Genomic DNA, 18,029 nt, shown 5'->3' with positions numbered 1-18,029 from the left:
AATTTTCTGGAATTTTCCAAGCCGTTTAAATTCACAGTCAACTTAGTGTATGTAAACTTCTGACCCACTGGAATTGTGATACAGTGAAAGTGAAATAAGTGAAATAATCTGTCTGTAAACAATTGTTGGAAAAAATACTTGTGTCATGCACAAAGTAGATGTCCTAACCAACTAGCCAAAACAATAGTTTGTTAACAAGAAATCTGCAGAGTGGTTGAAAAACGAGTTTTAAAGTCTCCAACCTAAGTGTATGTAAACATCCGACTTCAACTGTATGTACATATAACTAGGTATAAAGTGACAGATAGTAAACAGTAACAACAGCATATGTGAAAATTTGACCAAAAGGGGTCAATGCAGCTATTTCGTTAGTCTTATGGCATAGGGGTAGAAGCTGTTCAGGATCCTTTTGGTTCCAGACTTGGTTCATCATTACCGATTGATTTGCGGTAGCAGGGAGAACAGTCTATGACTTGGATGGCTGGATTCTTTGACCATTTTGTAAAGCCTGCTTCATATATCAAATCGTTACTTTATATAAGCAGGTTAAAAGTGTTACTTTAAAAGTAGAAGCCTAGAAGATCTCAAAATGTACACACATTAACGACATATAGAAACCAGCCAATAGCCTAGGGTCATTAGAATTGAATGATCCATCCACACATCTGAAGTAGCCTCCTGTCAACACCATCACAGACTTTCAGAGAGAAGCCCTTAGCTAGTGAGCTCTTCTTCTCTTTTTTGTGTAAACAACAGTTGTCTTTGTGTAAACAACAGTCGAGAGAGGCACTCTTGACCAAACAAAGATGTAAATGTGAGATAAAGAGATAAAGGAAGAGCTCAACTCTGCTTGAGCTATTTTGTTAACTGAAGAATAAAGAGAGCCAATTGAAAGCAACTCCTGCGTAATGGAACACGCACGGTCGCGCGCGGGGATCACAAACACACACACACACACACGCACACACAAATGCATTGTACAGCACTCGGCTCGTGGGTATTGAGAACACCCTCAGTAGGAGGAACCAAGATTTTTCTATTTGCATAACATCACTTCCCTACCAGCGTCAAAGAAAACACGCTCCAGAAGGTGTATATGACACTAATCGAGAAACGGCGCAATGTTTTGGATGAAAACGTACCCTTAGATTTGGTTGATAGCTGCCATTTCGGGTTTTTCGACCATACACGAACGATTCAAGAGGTCCAAACGAAGTGCGCATACAATTCTAAAATCTACAGTCATCACTTTGAAGAAGATATATGCATAGACAGTGAGAAAGGACGTGCTGTGACTTCAGGTTGACCATTGAGCGTTCCAGTTTCATCTGTGGAAGACGTTTTGCTCTAGAGTGTTGAGCATACTACGTGATATGGAGAGACGACACTGTTGAAAAAATACTGGCATTTTATTTTTCCTGACCTAGACACAAATCATGGTAAGTGGATTAATAGCATATGATTGAATGTAACATGTCATGCTGCTTTTCAAAAGTCTTATTGCCTGTTCAGAAAAAGTATTATAGCATGTGATCATTATGTGTGGAATTAAACGATTTTTATGAGCGCTTGAATTATCTGTAGGCCTATAGGTCAGGCTACAATGCTACAGAACAAGTTTCAATTTAACTTAAAGTAGGCCTGTATTGTTTTTGTTGTTGTCACAGTACACTATAATAAACTAAACAATACTTTACTAGAGCGAGGCAATGCCATATCAACATTAGTATATTACATAATGTAACGATAATATGGGTTGCGCTTGTGCATTGTATTTTTAAACCAACTCCAATCAGCAATTCTTAGCAATTGAGTTGATGACAATTCATGTCCTAGCCGCATCAACTGACGACTACGTAAGCCACCTGTATCCTGTTTCAGTAGCCACAAAATTTCATTTGGAACATTATTGGTAAAAAATGTACAGCAGTTTTGAATCATTCTTTAATAATTATCGCCAATACACCTTTTGACTTTATAGCTCAAGCGCCAGTAGCCTACAAGTGTACCCGCTTGAAAACCTAACAAATTCACGGCCTATAAATGTGGCTACAGTATATGAGACAGTGACTGATATTTCTTATCAGCATTTTCCTTTCTCTTACATGTTTGTATTTTTATTTACTCTAGTTAAATTGGAATGGAATTACAGCAAATTACTATGCATTTAATGAAGTAGCCCATCAGACAATTTCAAAGACATTTCAATCCTATTTCCAATGAGTAGCCTATGTACAGTAATCTATATTTTCCTAATTTAAAACTTAAATATATTGCACTGCAGGTTAAGGCCTAACGTTACTTGACAGCCAAATATTGTAATAAAAAACAATAGCTATGCTCTATGAGTCGTGATCAGTATACTTCTATGCATACATTACCCATTGCGCCATTGTACATTATATTATAGACTACAGTTAAATTTCCATGGAATCCAACTTTTACATGCACCCATAATCTATTACCTAACATTACCTTTTTACTCTATGGCAGCAATTACAGTTTAAGGCAACATAACTTGGTGTGAGTTGTCCAGTTACTGCCTTGTAAGTTTAGAAAAATATACATTTCACAGTTAATTTCACAGTTATTCTAAATCGCATAGTTTTTGTCTGTGTTTTTTTCTGTGTGTGTGTTTGAGTTTGAGTGTCTGTCTGTGTACTACGGGGAATGTTGGGGGAGTTTACCATTCTGTCCTACTTTTCGTTAAAGTTCTTTGTTTTCCTTAGTGGCAGTTGAATCTTTTCAACACTTGTTCTTGGCCTAAGTACTGAAGATTACACCTAAATAATGGAGGCCCTTCCCTTGCCAGGAACCTAATTAAGTCATTTAAGGGAACCACGCTAAGCATTTTTCATAGACGGGTATTCATATTTCTCAAGGACCCCTTTATAGCTCCAATCTAAAATCGCCTCCTGTGTTTTGGTAGCCATTCCAAATACCTTTAAGCACTCATAGATCATGAGAGCTTCAGTCAGAGGTAGCCATGTCTGGATCTCTCCTTCTTGCTCTCAGCACAAAAATAACAAAACCATTATTCGGTGTCTGAGAAATGCAGACAATGGTTCCATTGACATCTTGATCCACACATAATAGTGCATGTGGCAAATGTTCAGTCATTGCTTGCATATGGATATTACATTTACTTGACTTGTTGAGGTGATCAAATATGCATACCTTTCCATCGGAAAAATAAGAACGCTATTACAATACCCTTATTTTATTAAAATTAATATAATCTAGTGCTTCGCACTAGTAGACCTACTTAACTTAATCAGTTAACTGAAGATACAATTATTCAGCTGCTTTGGCTGAAATTGTACTCAATTATGCCCTAATTCATATATATGCATGTGGTGTAGATCCAGGAAGAGTATTAGTTTTGTATCTAACCGATTACAAAGTTTTGAGCAAATTTGACATTTTTCATGTAACTGAATAGGCAGAAAGACGACAACCCACCATTTTGTATTTCAGCAAACAACCAAGCATTAAATCTAGTAAAATATGCCTCATATCAACTATTTTCTCCAGTTTATAAAAAAAATATTTGACTTATCAGCTCTCGTCCAAGTCAATTAGTTATCTGAAATATACTTGTGGAGCAAATATCAGCTCAACCAGTAATTTTTTTTGTATCAATGCTGAATATAATAAATACAACTGAATATAAATTATCAGGTACTTGCTCCATATCTGAATTTCTACCCACACGAACAACATCTGGGGGAAAAAAAAGTGGACCACATACCGAAGGCAGTGTGTACTGGGGTGTGTTTGATTTAACACTCTGTTTCGTATCCTAATGATATTAGGCCCCATTTTTGGAACGGCCTTCTGCTTCGCGGGACCCTCTCCCTTCATGGTTCCTATTACTTGAGTCTAAGAAATATTGAATAAGCAGGAGCCCAAAGACCTGGATCGAGGAGAATTCCTCATCCTGTACCGCGAGGCACCCCCTCTTAAGGAAACACAAATTAATTCAAAACTCCTCTGGAGCCAAAAGTTTGTGGAATTATACATATTTTCATAGGAAGCTCTGCTCTTCCTGACTTTATCTCCACTAATTTCATTATTTCACAGCTAGCATGTTTGTCTCTCACTGGGAGTCAGGGGGCTTGAATTCTGGGAAACAGCCTGTATGGTCAACCAATCCTCTGTGCAATAGAGCCACTCGGGATAAATGCAATTGTTCCACTCGGGATAAATGCAATGGCTTGGCACTGTCCTAAGTGTGTGCACTAAAGCAGCACATGCAGATATCCTGAATAAGTCAAAAGATTGTGTTTTCAAAGGGACTCGTGAACTGCACTTTATTTGCAAAATCAATAATAATAGTATTCTCTTCTATTCACTGTTCATCAAATCCAAAGCATTTGACACTGTTTCAATAGGGTTCTCAATAATCAAATTATTGAAATTACAGCAGCATCTCACTGTTTTGGTTGTTAACCCTCAACCCAGATGTCTTAATATTTATTTAGTAGTTCATAATGTATTTAATATTCTGTTCACTGGGGGACAGCTAATGGCCATAAAAGCAGCAAGCTAAATGTAACATACAGATGTTTTGGTCACATTCACTTATCAATTTATTTCCTCTAAAAACGCATTTTAAATCACGAGGCAGGTTTAATGCAACTCAGTCAAAGCATTGAACTGAACTGTGTGTAAACTTTCCATCAACAATACGCCTCTGGATTTAAGCCTTCGGTCCATAGGCTGCAACCAAAGAACTCGGACCACAACGCCCGTCTGTGGAACTATGATTTTAGATTTCACTATGAATAATTAGAACAAGAACAGCGTTTGAAATAAAACATTTGAAGGAAATTGTTTCTTGGGTTTTAAATATAACTATTCCTATTGTAATTGTACAATCAAATGATTGTTCTCCTTTAAAAAAACAGAACCTAACTTCCATCTGTTGAGTTAAAACCTTAGTAACACTTTACATAAAGCTTGCAAATATATTGCCTGATGATGCAGAAATAATGCATTATAAGACTTATCACTTATCACAAATCAACAAATCAACCCTTTTAGTGTCTCATAAAAACCTCATACCTCCGTGTCTCACTGTCTCTTTGCTGTGACCATTTACCCAATAACCCCTACAATGACCATTTCATTTAAGGCTTTAGAGAGAGAGGCGAATGCAATACAGGTTCACAGTAATCCTTGATTACCACGAGCAATGGAGCTATTGTGTTGGATGAATATGGGGAGTGTGAGGAGGGAACACTGAGTGAATGTGGTGAAATGAGGAAGGGAGATTTGAAGGAGAGGGTGGGTCTCATTGGCTCTGCTTGAGCAGTTTGTGGAGAAGCTTCCATATTACCCCCCCTCCCCACACACACACATATGCATGCAGAAACACACACACACACCCACAACAAGCACACACACGCACGCATCACACCCACACACATAAGGAACACACACACACAATTCCTTTAAATACACCTTGGGAGGCCTTCACATTCTAACTCTGACAGACCAGGAAAGAGGACACACACACATGCACACACAAACACACCAACACACCATGCTGTTGTGTTCAACCTGTTTACACCTGTTGCTTTACTCTTTCACAATTTCCACTAGAGCCTAGCTCCAGATTTGAGGATATTCACATATTCTGCTCTGTATCGGGAATTCTGACCCAGCTAACAGACATCATACATTATTCGTTTTTATAGAGAAGCTGTATCATTGACACCTGTGTTATTACATTCAGTTGCACTGGGCTGTTTACCATGGGAAAAACACATTCAGATCTTAAGTTTAAACGGATGAGTTTCCCCTACAGAGAGTAATTTAGCTATTACTCCTAATGTGGTGGAATGGCAAGTTCTGTCACGTCAAGTATACTACAGGTAAATCATTCAGCCAGGCACTAGCTAATGTTGCCACGTCTTTGGGTAATGCCTGTATGCTTTGCTCCAGTGTGTGTGTGTTTGTGTGTGTGCTGGTGAGCTCTGGACAGCTGCTGGCAACTAGGGCGGGCGTTGTCATTGGCTGTGTAGACAGAGGGGAAAGGGTGGAGGGCAGCGCTTTTTGTCCAAATGACTAATAAAGAGGCCTGCTCAGTCTGTGTGTGTGTCTGTGTGTGTGTTCCTAGGTGCCTGCCTGCCTCCCTGCTTTTTGCATGCATGTATGCCTGACTGTGTGTGCGTGTGCCTGCGCGTGTGCATGTGTGTGTGTGCCTACCCCCTTCTCCCATCAGTAAACCAGATGTTTTACCTGAGAGCAGACCACCATCTGACTGGGGTCACCCACCGCTCTGGCCCACACCTCGTTTTTAAGGGGACGTCCGGTAGGTCTGCCAGCTGTCCCTCTCTCTGACCCTTGTTCCGGGGCACTGATTCTGGGCAAGAGATGGTGGGGGGGATAGGAGGTGGTAGTGGTGGAGGTGGAAGGGGCTGTATTAGGACGGGGTATATTAGGGGTGGATAGATAGCAAGAGAGCGGGGGGGGGGGGGGGTAGAAGGACAGACAAAGAGAGAGAGAGGGAATGAGACAGAGATAAAAGAGGGAGAGAGATCCATGGTAGCTTGATTGAATGAAAGGCGGCTCGATTACGCGGGATAAGGGGGGCGCAGACCCCCGTGCAGCTGGCATAAAAGCAGGCTTGTTGGTTGGAGTCCACCATGTGGAAAGGAAAAGGCCACCAAGTCTCTCAGCTAGTGTTACACACACACAAACGTGCACACACACACAGAAACACACACACATACACAAATTGCAACAGGTATGAGGGAGGGACCTTTTATGAGCACAAAGCCACTTAATTGGAATTTCTCTTTTCTTTTGAATTTTAAATTGGATTTTATTGGTTAATTTGTTGTTTTTGATGGACAATGGAGCGTAGTAGCAGCTTGTTTGAGTTGAGTCCGTTTGTCACATTTATCCCTGGGTTCATTATTTAAACTTTTTTTTAGATTTTTTCGGTGAATACTTTCAGTGTTATTGGCCATTTCATATGATTTGTTATGCTTTAAAAAAAAAATATATTCCACTTAGGAATCTTTATCTTTCCTGCAAGTATCAGCATAGGCCTAGTCAGTTTGATAGTACATTACTGGGGCAAATTCAAGCTCGGAAATTAACTTAAAACTCTCTCACCTCACACATAGCCTGACTTGGCTTGCCTTGCTCCACTCAGCTGTATCCGTGGACGTATGGAGCAGGTTTTCCAAAACAGGAGAGGATTTTGAGCCATAAAGGTGGCCTATATGTATTTATTTGCTTGTCCTCATCATATGGTTCAATCACTGAAAACATGAATGAATAAACACATCACATTAACATTATTGTCATCAACACTGATGTCCTACCCCACACCAACAGTGATGGTTGTCTCATAGCAGACTTGCTAATTACACTAGCAAAGATTATCTGACCATCTGACTTTTGACAGAATCAACTTTTTAAAGATTGTTCACCTCTTAAAAGAGAATTTCAATGACTTGTCGTTGACTTAACTGGCAAAAAAAAAGTTAAATAAATGTACAGCATTCACAATGATTCAAGTTATTTGAATTGAATTTTAGGAGCAGGGATTAGAACTGGGGAAACTAGGGTACATATCTAGGTACAGATCTAGGATAAGCTTTCCCTCCCAAAATCCTAAAATTAACCATTAGTGGGAATGCACAAAAATGACCCAAGATCAGTGTATAGGGGCTACTTCCTCCTACTGCCAACATGGGGGGGGACTCTTCAAGTGTGTGTGTTTGTGTGTGTTCAGTGTTCTAGTGTTAATGAAATCCCTGGGCTCTGAGGTCATCCCTGTGTAAGAGTCTTCTCTCTCAGGAGCCCATTACTGGACTCTAATCGCCCCTCACATCTGCTCACAGCCTCAGACACACAGACACACACATGCTCGGCATGCACACACACAAGCACACACACAAGCGCACACACACACACACACACACACACACACACACACACACACACACACACACACACACACACACACACACACACACACACACACACACACACACACACACACACACACAGTGTGGCAGGCAGCCTTATTTACTAGCCATGCGGTTCAAAGGCTGCAGACGGGGTGAAGCCGCAGGCCCTGTGTGCTCTGAGTGGGGACAGGCCCAGTGAGCATGTGTGTGTGTGTGTGTGTGTGTGTGTGTGTGTGTGTGTGTGTGTGTGTGTGTGTGTGTGTGTCAGTTCCTAGGGTATAATATATAGAATTACATTTGAGTGTCCATGTGGAAAGTTGCCTGTGTGAATAATAATGGTAATTTTATATTCTATTGTGTTCTATTATATTCTATTCTATTGTGTTATATTCTATTCTATCGTGTTCTACTGTACTCTACTTATTCTACTCTAGTCTGTATGTTGTTTGGCTATGCAGAGCCTGAGAGGATTGTTGGGGTATGACAGTTTTGTGTTGTGTTTATATGACTCCCTTGGCAATGGCATACCCAATACAGTGACTTGACTGTACACTTTGTAAACTCTCTGTGATTATGTTGTCTCAGCTGAACATGACCTTATTGCTTGTACGCGCCTCTCTAGTTAATGTCAAAATAAGTATTGATGCCCAATTAATCCCTAATGTACTGTAGACTACCTAGAGGATGCACACTTATTACAGTACATATTTTCAGATAGGCTTATCTCTTTGTACTATTCTTAGTGTTTTTTCTATCTAATTGCTCTGTAGTTCTGTGCCAAAGGGCAGACACAAGGTCATAGAGGTTATTACTGGCAGATGGCACTAACGTCCAGAATGGAGTCTGTTTAGCCATGGCAGGACTACAATACTAAAGTCTTGTTCAGGGGCCTTTGTTGAAGAGAGAGCGGGGGCCTGTCTGTGTGAGACAGTGTATTCAGTACCCCCAGGCAGTCAGTGGGGCAGAATTTAGGGTTCCAGGTGGAGGTCCATATGGTGTCATTAAGAGGTATTCAGTCACCTTCTCCACCTTGTAATGCATGTTACATGGAGCCATTATGCTGCAGGGAGAGGTCAGCTCATTTAGAGTTCATTGCCATTGTGCGACTTGCCTGCCATCCATCACACTGGCGCACACGTACAGACACACGCGCACACACACACTAATCCACCCATGCATGGATGCACGAAAGGACACGCACACACACATTTTATCAGACTAGACTGGATGCATAGTTTAGTATAGTACCTTAGGATATACTGTACATACACATTTTTAAAACAAAAGTAACCACACTTTCATTTATTCAGGCAATGAACCATTCCGAAGGACAATTTAGAAATATCATCCATTGTCATTCCAAACGTCAGAGAGAGATAGATATATATGTATGATGCAAAACGTCATGCAACGTACCAGAACCCGATATCCGTGAAAAAAAAACAGCTCTTGCAAAAATGAAGTCGGAAGGTGAGCCAAGGCCGACCGAGGCCAATGGGGCCATGGCCTTGTTGAGGTTTGTTTTATCTTCGGTTTCAATTGGAACTGTCCAGATCTCCTCGTGTTCCCATGCCCTTTTGCTCCGCTGCTGGGCTCCTCTGGACTCTACCAGGAAGCACCCTGCACATCACAGGGATGAGAGGGGAAGTCAGGGGGCTTGGACGGGGCTGTCACCGTTTACTTTCCCATGTTCAATTCCCCACTAGCATGGTCAGTCTGTTATGTAGTGCGTACTGCTTAGTATTATATCCTCTTTGTACAACCGTGAGTCAACAAGTGTGTTTTCTTTGTACTGTGTGGTGGGATTACTTTTTACGCTTACGAATCAGCTGACTGGAAGAGGTCAGATTTGGGCATGATGATTCACTGCTAAGGCTTCTAGTCATTGTTTCTGGTTATTATTTTATCCCTAATGTTTATCTGGTGTTTACTGAGAAATGATATAATAGAATGGTAATGACTCAATAATGTTTTAGGATTAAATTCAAACAAGCACAAATCATTTTATGATATGATATGAATCATTTTGTGCAAGTAGTTTGGCTCAAATAATGTATACTTTTTTTTAAGTAAGCACCAAAAAGTACTCATAGTTACCAAATACTTTCTCCGAAAATACCGAGAAGATACCAGGTGAAATGGAGTTGTAAAACTAAAGTGTCACCTTTCTTACAGTATATGCTTCAATGTGTCTATCCAGCCTTGCGGCTTCCCTGTCCAGTGACATCAGTCTACTATATATATCTACATTTAAAAAAATAAAAATATTTCACCTTTATTTAAACCAGGTAGGCTAGTTGAGAACAAGTTCTCATTTGCAATTGCGACCTGGCCAAGATAAAGCATAGCAATTCGACACATACAACAACACAGAGTTACACATGGAATAAATAAAACATTGTAAATAATACAGTAGAACAAAAGAAAACAAAAAGTCTATATACAGTGAGTGCAAATGAGGTAAGATAAGGGAGTTAAGGCAATAAATAGGCCATGGTGGTGAAGTAATTACAATATAGCAATTAAACACTGGAATGGTAGATGTGCAGAAGATGAATGTGCAAGTAGAGATACTGTGGTGCAAAGGAGCAAGATAAATGAATAAATACAGTATGGGGATGAGGTAGGTAGATAGATGGGCTATGTACAGGTGCAGTGATATGTGAGCTGCTCTGACAGCTGGTGCTTAAAGCTAGTGAGGGAGATATGAGTCTCCAGCTTCAGAGATTTTTGCAGTTCGTTCCAGTCATGGGCAGCAGAGAACTGGAAGGAAAGACGACCAAAGGAGGAATTGGCTTTGGGGGTGACCAGTGAGATATACCTGCTGGAGCGCGTGCTATGAGTGGGTGCTGCTATGGGGACCAGTGAGCTGAGATAAGGCGGGGCTTTACCTAGCAGAGACTTGTAGATAACCTGTAGCCAGTGGGTTTGGCGACGAGTATGAAGCGAGGGCCAACCAACAAGAGAGTACAGGTCGCAATGGGGGGTAGTGTATGGGGCTTTGGTTACAAAATGGATGGCACTGTGATAGACTCCATCCAGTTTGTTGAGTAGAGGGTTGGAGGCTATTTTATAGATGACATCACCGAAGTTGAGGATCGGTAGAATGGTCCGTTTTACGAGTGTATGTTTGGCAGCATGAATGAAGGATGCTTTGTTGCGATATAGGAAGCCAATTCCAGATTTAATTTTGGATTGGAGATGCTTAATGTGAGTCTGGAAGGAGAGTTTACAGTCTAACCAGACACCTAGGTATTTGTAGTTGTCCACGTATTCTAAGTCAGAGCCGTCCAGAGTAGTGATGCTGGACGGGCAAGCAGGTGCAGGCAGTGATCCGTTGAATAGCATGCATTTAGTTTCACTTGCGTTTAAGAGCAGTTGGAGACCACAGAAGGAGAGTTGTATGGCATTGAAGCTCGTCTGGTGGTTAGTTAATACAGTGTCCAAAGAGGGGCCAGAAGTATACAGAATGGTGTCGTCTGCGTAGAGGTGTATCAGAGAATCACCAGCAGCAAGAGCAACATCATTGATGTATACAGAGAAGAGTGTCGGCCCGAGGATTGAACCCTGTGGCACCCCCATAGAGACTGCCAGAGGTCCGGACAATAGGCCCTCCAATGTGACACACTGAACTCTATCAGAGAAGTAGTTGGTAAACCAGGCGAGGCAATCATTTGAGAAACTAAGGCTTTCGAGTCTGCCAATAAGAATGTGGTGATTGACAGAGTCGAAAGCCTTGGCCAGGTCGATGAAGATGGCTGCACAGTAATGTCTCTTATCTATGGCAGTTATGATGTCGTTTAGGACCTTGTGCGTGGCTGAGGTGCACCCATGACCAGCTCTGAAACCAGATTGCATAGCGGAGAATGCACGGTGGGATTTGAAATGGTCGGTAATCTGTTTGTTAACTTGGCTTTCGAGGACCTTAGAAAGACAGGGTAGGATAGATATAGGTCTGTAGCAGTTTGGGTCTAGAGTGTCACCCCCTTTGAAGAGGGGGATGACCGCGGCAGCTTTCCAATCTTTGGAAATCTCAGGCGATACGAGAGGTTGAGAGGTTGAACAGGCTAGTAATAGGGGTTGCAACAATTGTGTTACCCGGCTGATTTGTAGGGGTCTAGGTTTTGCAGCTCTTTCAGAACATCAGCTATCTGGATTTGGGTAAAGGAGAAAAGGTGGGGGCTTTGGCGGGTTGCTGTGGAGCGTGCCAGGCAGTTGACCGGGGTAGGGGTAGCCAGGTGGAAAGCATGTCCAGCCGTAGAGAAATGCTTATTGAAATTCTCAATTATAGTGGATTTATCGGTGGTGACAGTGTTTCCTAGCCTCAGAGCAGTGGGCAGCTGGGAGGAGGTGCACTTATTCTCCATGGACTTTACAGTGTCCCAGAACTTTTTTGAGTTAGTACTACAGGATGCACATTTCTTTTTGAAAAAGCTAGCCTTAGCTTTCCTAACTGCCTGTGTTTATTTGTTCCTAACTTCCATGAAAAGTTTAATATCACGGGGGCTATTCGATGCTAATGCAGAACGCCACAGGATGTTTTTGTGCTGGTCAAGGGCAGACAGGTCTGGAGTGAACCAAGGACTATATCTCTTCCTAGTTCTACATTTTTTGAATGGGGCATGCTTATTTAAGATGGTGAGGAAGGCACTTTTAAAGAATAGCCAGGCATCATCTACTGATGGGATGAGGTCAATGTCATTCCAGGATACCCGGCCAGGTTGATTAGAAAGGCCTACAGTGCCATAACAAAGTATTTATACCCCTTGACTCATAGCAGAAATGCCTTCTAGAACATGTGAACTTTCATGTGCTTTAATAACAACCTTGTATGCCATTTGTAAATACGAATAAAATTGTTAAATTACGAGCCAAGTTGGTTTAGCCACAGAAAAAGTCAGCAAACTTCCCGCTAGCCATGATTGACTGAGATAATGAGTGGGCTGGACATGCCGAGAGATGTGTTTGGATTGTTCTGCCTATTTGAGCTGGTCAGTGTGTCTACGTAATCCTGTCTAACGCGGCTTTAAAAAAAAAAGTATTGCGTAGCATGCATAAGCGTTGCTCTCCACTTGGACGTGTCCATCCATGATGTATATGAGAAAGATAGTCTAGCTAGCTACATTTTCAGATATGACACATTTCACACTTTGACAGAACGTGGTTTAATTTCCAGTTAAAGTGTACTATTAGCTAGCTAACGTTAGCTGTCTGGCTCGCTAGCAAACGTTACATGTATGATCTTATTATTTGTATCTCAGAGACTTTGCTTGGCTAGTTATAGACTAATGTTAGCTAGCTAACATTGAACCTGGTTGGTTAGCTACCTGCAGATTCATGCAGGGTAGTAACGTCATGAGTTGGGATTATGGTTAATTGTGTAGCTAGCTAGTTAGCTATAGTTAGCTAACGCACTTATGTACATTGCGCTGTAATGTACAATTTACCTTATTTAAGCACCCATACGTAATACTTCCAGGTCAACTGTAATATGAATCCCATTGTAAAGTACAGTTTTTCCCCTTCCCAGCAAAATCACTGACGAAACCTTCATGCTGCCCGTCTCTGTATGATTGAAGAAGGCAATCAGCTCCGTCGGGTCTTTTTAAAGATGTTGGGTGGAGAAGCGAGACCTGCTGCATGATAGAGAAAGGGGGAGATAAGCTGTGTGGGGAAATACCTTTTTTCACCCGATCTGTCCAACCTATCACCTCTAAAATAAAAATAAACACTATAAAGAGTTCATATAATGTGTCATTACACACCTACTGTATTTGAAAGTTTGTGTCGAATTTGAATCAGGCTTTTAGGGCGGTGCTAAAGTTATCTTCAGAAGTAAACAGCGGCTGTCGCGGCTTTTGAGAGTCATGATGGCTTGCAGTGATGACACAAAAAATGAATGCATTCAGTTGTACAGTTGACTAGGTATCCCCCCTTACCCTGTCCCTGTCTTGTTTTTAATCTGCGTGAGAAGCGCTACACCTCGTGGAGAGAGGCTGTACAACACAGAATAAGTTGCATTATGCGTGGTGTACGTTACGTCACTTCACAATTTAACGTACAACGTCAGAGGGGTCAGTTTTTTCAACTTTTCTCATAAACTATCGGGCCATTACCATGTCAATCAACGCTTGAATAGAAACGTAGTTCAAGCTCCAGATTTTGATGCCAACACATTCGCTACAGTCCCATTAGTTCTCATTGCAGTCTCGTTTGATAGCTGTGGTTGCGCAAATTTGTACGGAATGGAGTTAGTCAACAGTACATGTCTTAACAAAAGACTCCACTATGCAAGTAACCATTTTGGGTGCGCTCGTAAATTCAGTTTTGTGATCTACTCCGATGAGCATTCTCATCTGAGTGTGCCAGAGTGCAGAATAACTGATGAATTGCGAATGCTCAACATCCGTTGAGTATGGCCGGTGTCAGTAAGCGTTGGCAAAAAAACGTAGTTAAATTGTTGCCAGCAGCACAGTTACAGTCTCCAACGCTCTGGATAACATGAAAACAGCTCTGCAAGGGCAAGTAAACTGTTCGGAGTGGGGTGTTCTCTCATTTGTGTCAGAAAGTAGCTAGCAAGCTAGCCAATGTTAGCTTGGGTGCTTGACTGCCGTTGGGAGGTGAGAACGATCGAATCAACCCTACTCATCGGCCAGAGCGTCCAGTGTGTGCTCTAAATTTACGAACAGACAAAAGTGTGCAATGCTGTCATCAAGGCAAAGGGTGGCTGCTTTAAAGAATCTAAAATCTAAAATATATTTATTTTATTTCTTTTTTGATTTCATATGTGTTATTTCATAGTGTTGATGTCTTCACTATTATTCTACAATGTGGAAAAAAGGAAAAAAAAGAAAAACCTTTGAATTAGTAGGTGTGTCCAAACTTTTGACTGGTACTGTATATAAACACTACCGTTCAAATGTTTGGGGTGACTTGTCCTTGTCCTTGTTTTCCATGAAAAAATACATGAAATTAGTTGCAAAATGAGTAGGAAATATAGCGAAGACTTTGACAAGGTTATACATAATGATTTTTAATTGAAACAATAATTGTGTCCTTCAAACTTTAATTTCGTCAAAAAATCCTTCATTTGCAGCAATTACAGCCTTGCAGACCTTTGGCACTCTAGTTGTCAATTTGTTGAGGTAATCTGAAGAGATTTCACCTCATGCTTCCTGAAGCACCTCCCAAAAGTTGGATTGGTTTGATGGACACTTCTTACGTACCAGAGGGTGAAGCTGCTCCCACAAAAGCTCAATAGGGTTGAGATCCGGTGACTGTGCTGGCCACTCCATTATAAACAGAATACCAGCTGACTGCTTCTTCCCTAAATAGTTCTTGCATAGTTTGGAGCTGTGATTTGGGTCATTGTCCTGTTGTATGAGAAAATTGGCTCCAATTAAGCGAAGTCCACAGGGTATGGCATGGGGTTACATCATGAAGTCATAGCCTTCCTTCTTCAAGATCCCTTTGACTCTGTATAAATCTCCTACTTTAGCACCACCAAAGCACCCCCAGACAATCACATTGCCTCCACCATGCTTGACAGATGGCGTCAAGCACTCCTCCATCATCTTTTCATTTTTTTCTGCATCTCATGAATATTCTTCTTTGTGATCTGAACACCTCAAACTTAGATGAGTCTGTCCATAACACTTTTGCCCATCTTAATCTTTTATTTTTATTGGCCAGTCTGAGATATGGCTTTTTCTTTGCAACTCTGCCTAGAAGGCCAGCATCCTGGAGTAGCCTCTTCACGGTTGACGTTGAGACTGGTGTTTTGCGGGTAGTATTTAATGAAGCTGCCAGTTGAGGACTTGTGAGGCGTCTGTTTCTCAAACTAGACACTCTAATGTACTCGTCCTCTTGCTCAGTTTTGCACCAGGGCCTCCCAATCCTCTTTCTATTCTGGTTAGAGCCAGTTTGTGCTGTTCTGTGAAGGGAGTAGTACACAGCGTTTTACGAGATCTTCAGTTTCTTGGCAATTTCTCGCATGGAATACCATTCATTTCTCAGAACAAAAATAGACTGACGAGTTTCAGAAAAAAGTTCTTAGTTTCTGGCCATTTTGAGCCTGTAATTGAACCCCAAAAACTGATGCTCTAATTGTTAAGATGACGCCAGAGAGGATGGCAGATGTTTTACGTGGCCCCAGTTGATTGTGTTTTTTTGTTCGTTTATTTGCGTTGTTTGTAACTTATTGTTTAACTTATTTACCTACCATCTCTTATAACCCGAAAATAACTTCTAGACATCAGGACTGTGATTACTCACCACAGACTAGCAGAATCCTCTTTTTCCTTTCACGACTCTGATGAGCCCAACGTACTCCCTGTGATTCCTGCCTACAAGCAAAAATTAAAGCAGGAAGCACCAGTGACTAGATCAATAAAAAAGTGGTCAGAGGAAGCAGATGCTAAGCAACAGGACTGTTTTGCTAGCACAGACTGGAATATGTTCCGGGATTCCTCCGATGGCATTGAGGAGTACACCACATCATTCATTGGCTTCATCAATAAGTGCATTGATGACGTCGTCCCCACAGTGACCGTACGTACATACCCCAACCAGAAGCCATGGATTACAGGCAGCATCCGCACTGAGCTAAAGGCTAGAGCTGCCGCTTTCAAGGAGTGGGACTCTAACACGGAAGCTTATTAGAAATCCCGCTATGCCCTCCGACGAACCATCAAACAGGAAAAGCGTCAAGATCAAACCGTACTACAATGGCTCTGATGCTGGTGGAATGTGGCAGGGCTTGCAAACCATTACAGACTACAAAGGGAAGCACAGCCATGAGCTGCCCAGTCACACAAACCTGTCAGACGAGCTAAACTACTTCTATGCTCGCTTCGAGGCAAATAACACTAAAACATGCATGAGAGCACCAGCTGTTCCACAGCCGATGTGAGTAAGACCTTTAAGCAGGTCAACATTCACAAGGCCGCAGGGCCAAATTAATTACCAGGACGTGTACTGCGAGCATGCGCTGACCAACTGGCACGTGTCTTCACTGACATTTTCAACCTCTCCCTGTCTGAGTCTGTAATACCAACATGTTTGAAGCAGACAACCATAGTCCCTGTGCCCAAGAACATTAAGGTAACCTGCCTAAACGACTACCGACCCGTAGCAATTACGTCTGTAGCCATGAAGTGCTTTGAAAGGCTGGTCATGGCTCACATCAACACCAATATCCCAGAAACCCTAAACCCACTCCAATATGCATACCGCCCCAACAGATCCACAGATGATGCAATCTCCATTGCACTCCACAGTGCCCTTTCCCACCTGGACAAAAGGAACACCTATGTGAGAATGCTTTTCATTGACTACAGCTCAGTGTTCAACACCATAGTGCCATCAAAGCTCATCAATAAGCTAAGGTCCCTGGGACTAAACACCTCCCTCTGCAACTGGACCCTGGACTTCCTGACGGGCCACCCCCAGGTGGTAAGGGTAGGTAACAACCCATTCGCCACGCTGTTCCTCAACACAGGGTCCCCTCAGGGTTGCATGCTCAGTCTCCTCCTGTACTCCCTGTTCACTCATGACTGCGCGGTCTGGCACTACTCCAACACCATCATTTCATTGGCCGAAGACACAACAGTGTTAGGCCTGATCACCGACAACAACGATACAGCCTATAGGGAGGAGGTCAGAGACCTGGCTGTGTGGTGCCAGGACAACAACCTTTCCCTCAACGTGATCAAGACAGAGGAGAGGATTGTGGATGACAGGAAAAAGAGGACCAAGCACGCTCCCATTCTCATCGATAGGGCTGCAGTGGAGCAGGTTGAGAGCTTCAAGTTCCTTGGTGTCCACACCAAGACAGTCGCGAAGAGGGCACGACAAAACCCATTCCCCCTCAGGAGACTGAAAAGATTTGGCATGGGTCCTCAGATACTCAAAAGGTTCTACAGCTGCAGGAGTGATGGTTGCTGATAATGGGCCTCTGTACTCCTACGTAGATATTCCATAAAACAAATCTGCCGTTTCAAGCAATAGTCATTTACAACATTAACAATGTCTACACTTTATTTCTGATCAATTTGTTGTTATTTTAAATGGACAAAAAAACAAGGACATTTCTAAGTG

At 42.0% G+C, this 18,029-nt stretch overlaps 1 protein-coding gene across 1 annotated transcript in view; it reads left to right on the top strand.

Annotated features, from left to right (window-relative positions):
* The first annotated feature begins 1,106 nt into the window (after window positions 1-1,106).
* Window positions 1,107-18,029, top strand: part of LOC139370661 (eyes absent homolog 2-like) — a 73,048-nt gene continuing 56,125 nt past the window's right edge. The window contains exon 1 of the mRNA XM_071110266.1: window positions 1,107-1,439. The gene's annotated coding sequence lies outside the window, so the exon portion shown is untranslated. The remainder of the gene's footprint in view (window positions 1,440-18,029) is intronic.

This window comes from Oncorhynchus clarkii, chromosome 17 (genome assembly GCF_045791955.1).
Source record: "Oncorhynchus clarkii lewisi isolate Uvic-CL-2024 chromosome 17, UVic_Ocla_1.0, whole genome shotgun sequence".
Lineage (NCBI taxonomy): Eukaryota > Metazoa > Chordata > Actinopteri > Salmoniformes > Salmonidae > Oncorhynchus > Oncorhynchus clarkii.
The sequence above is the reverse complement of the archived record's forward strand: the minus strand, read 5'-3'. Positions and strand labels throughout refer to the sequence as shown.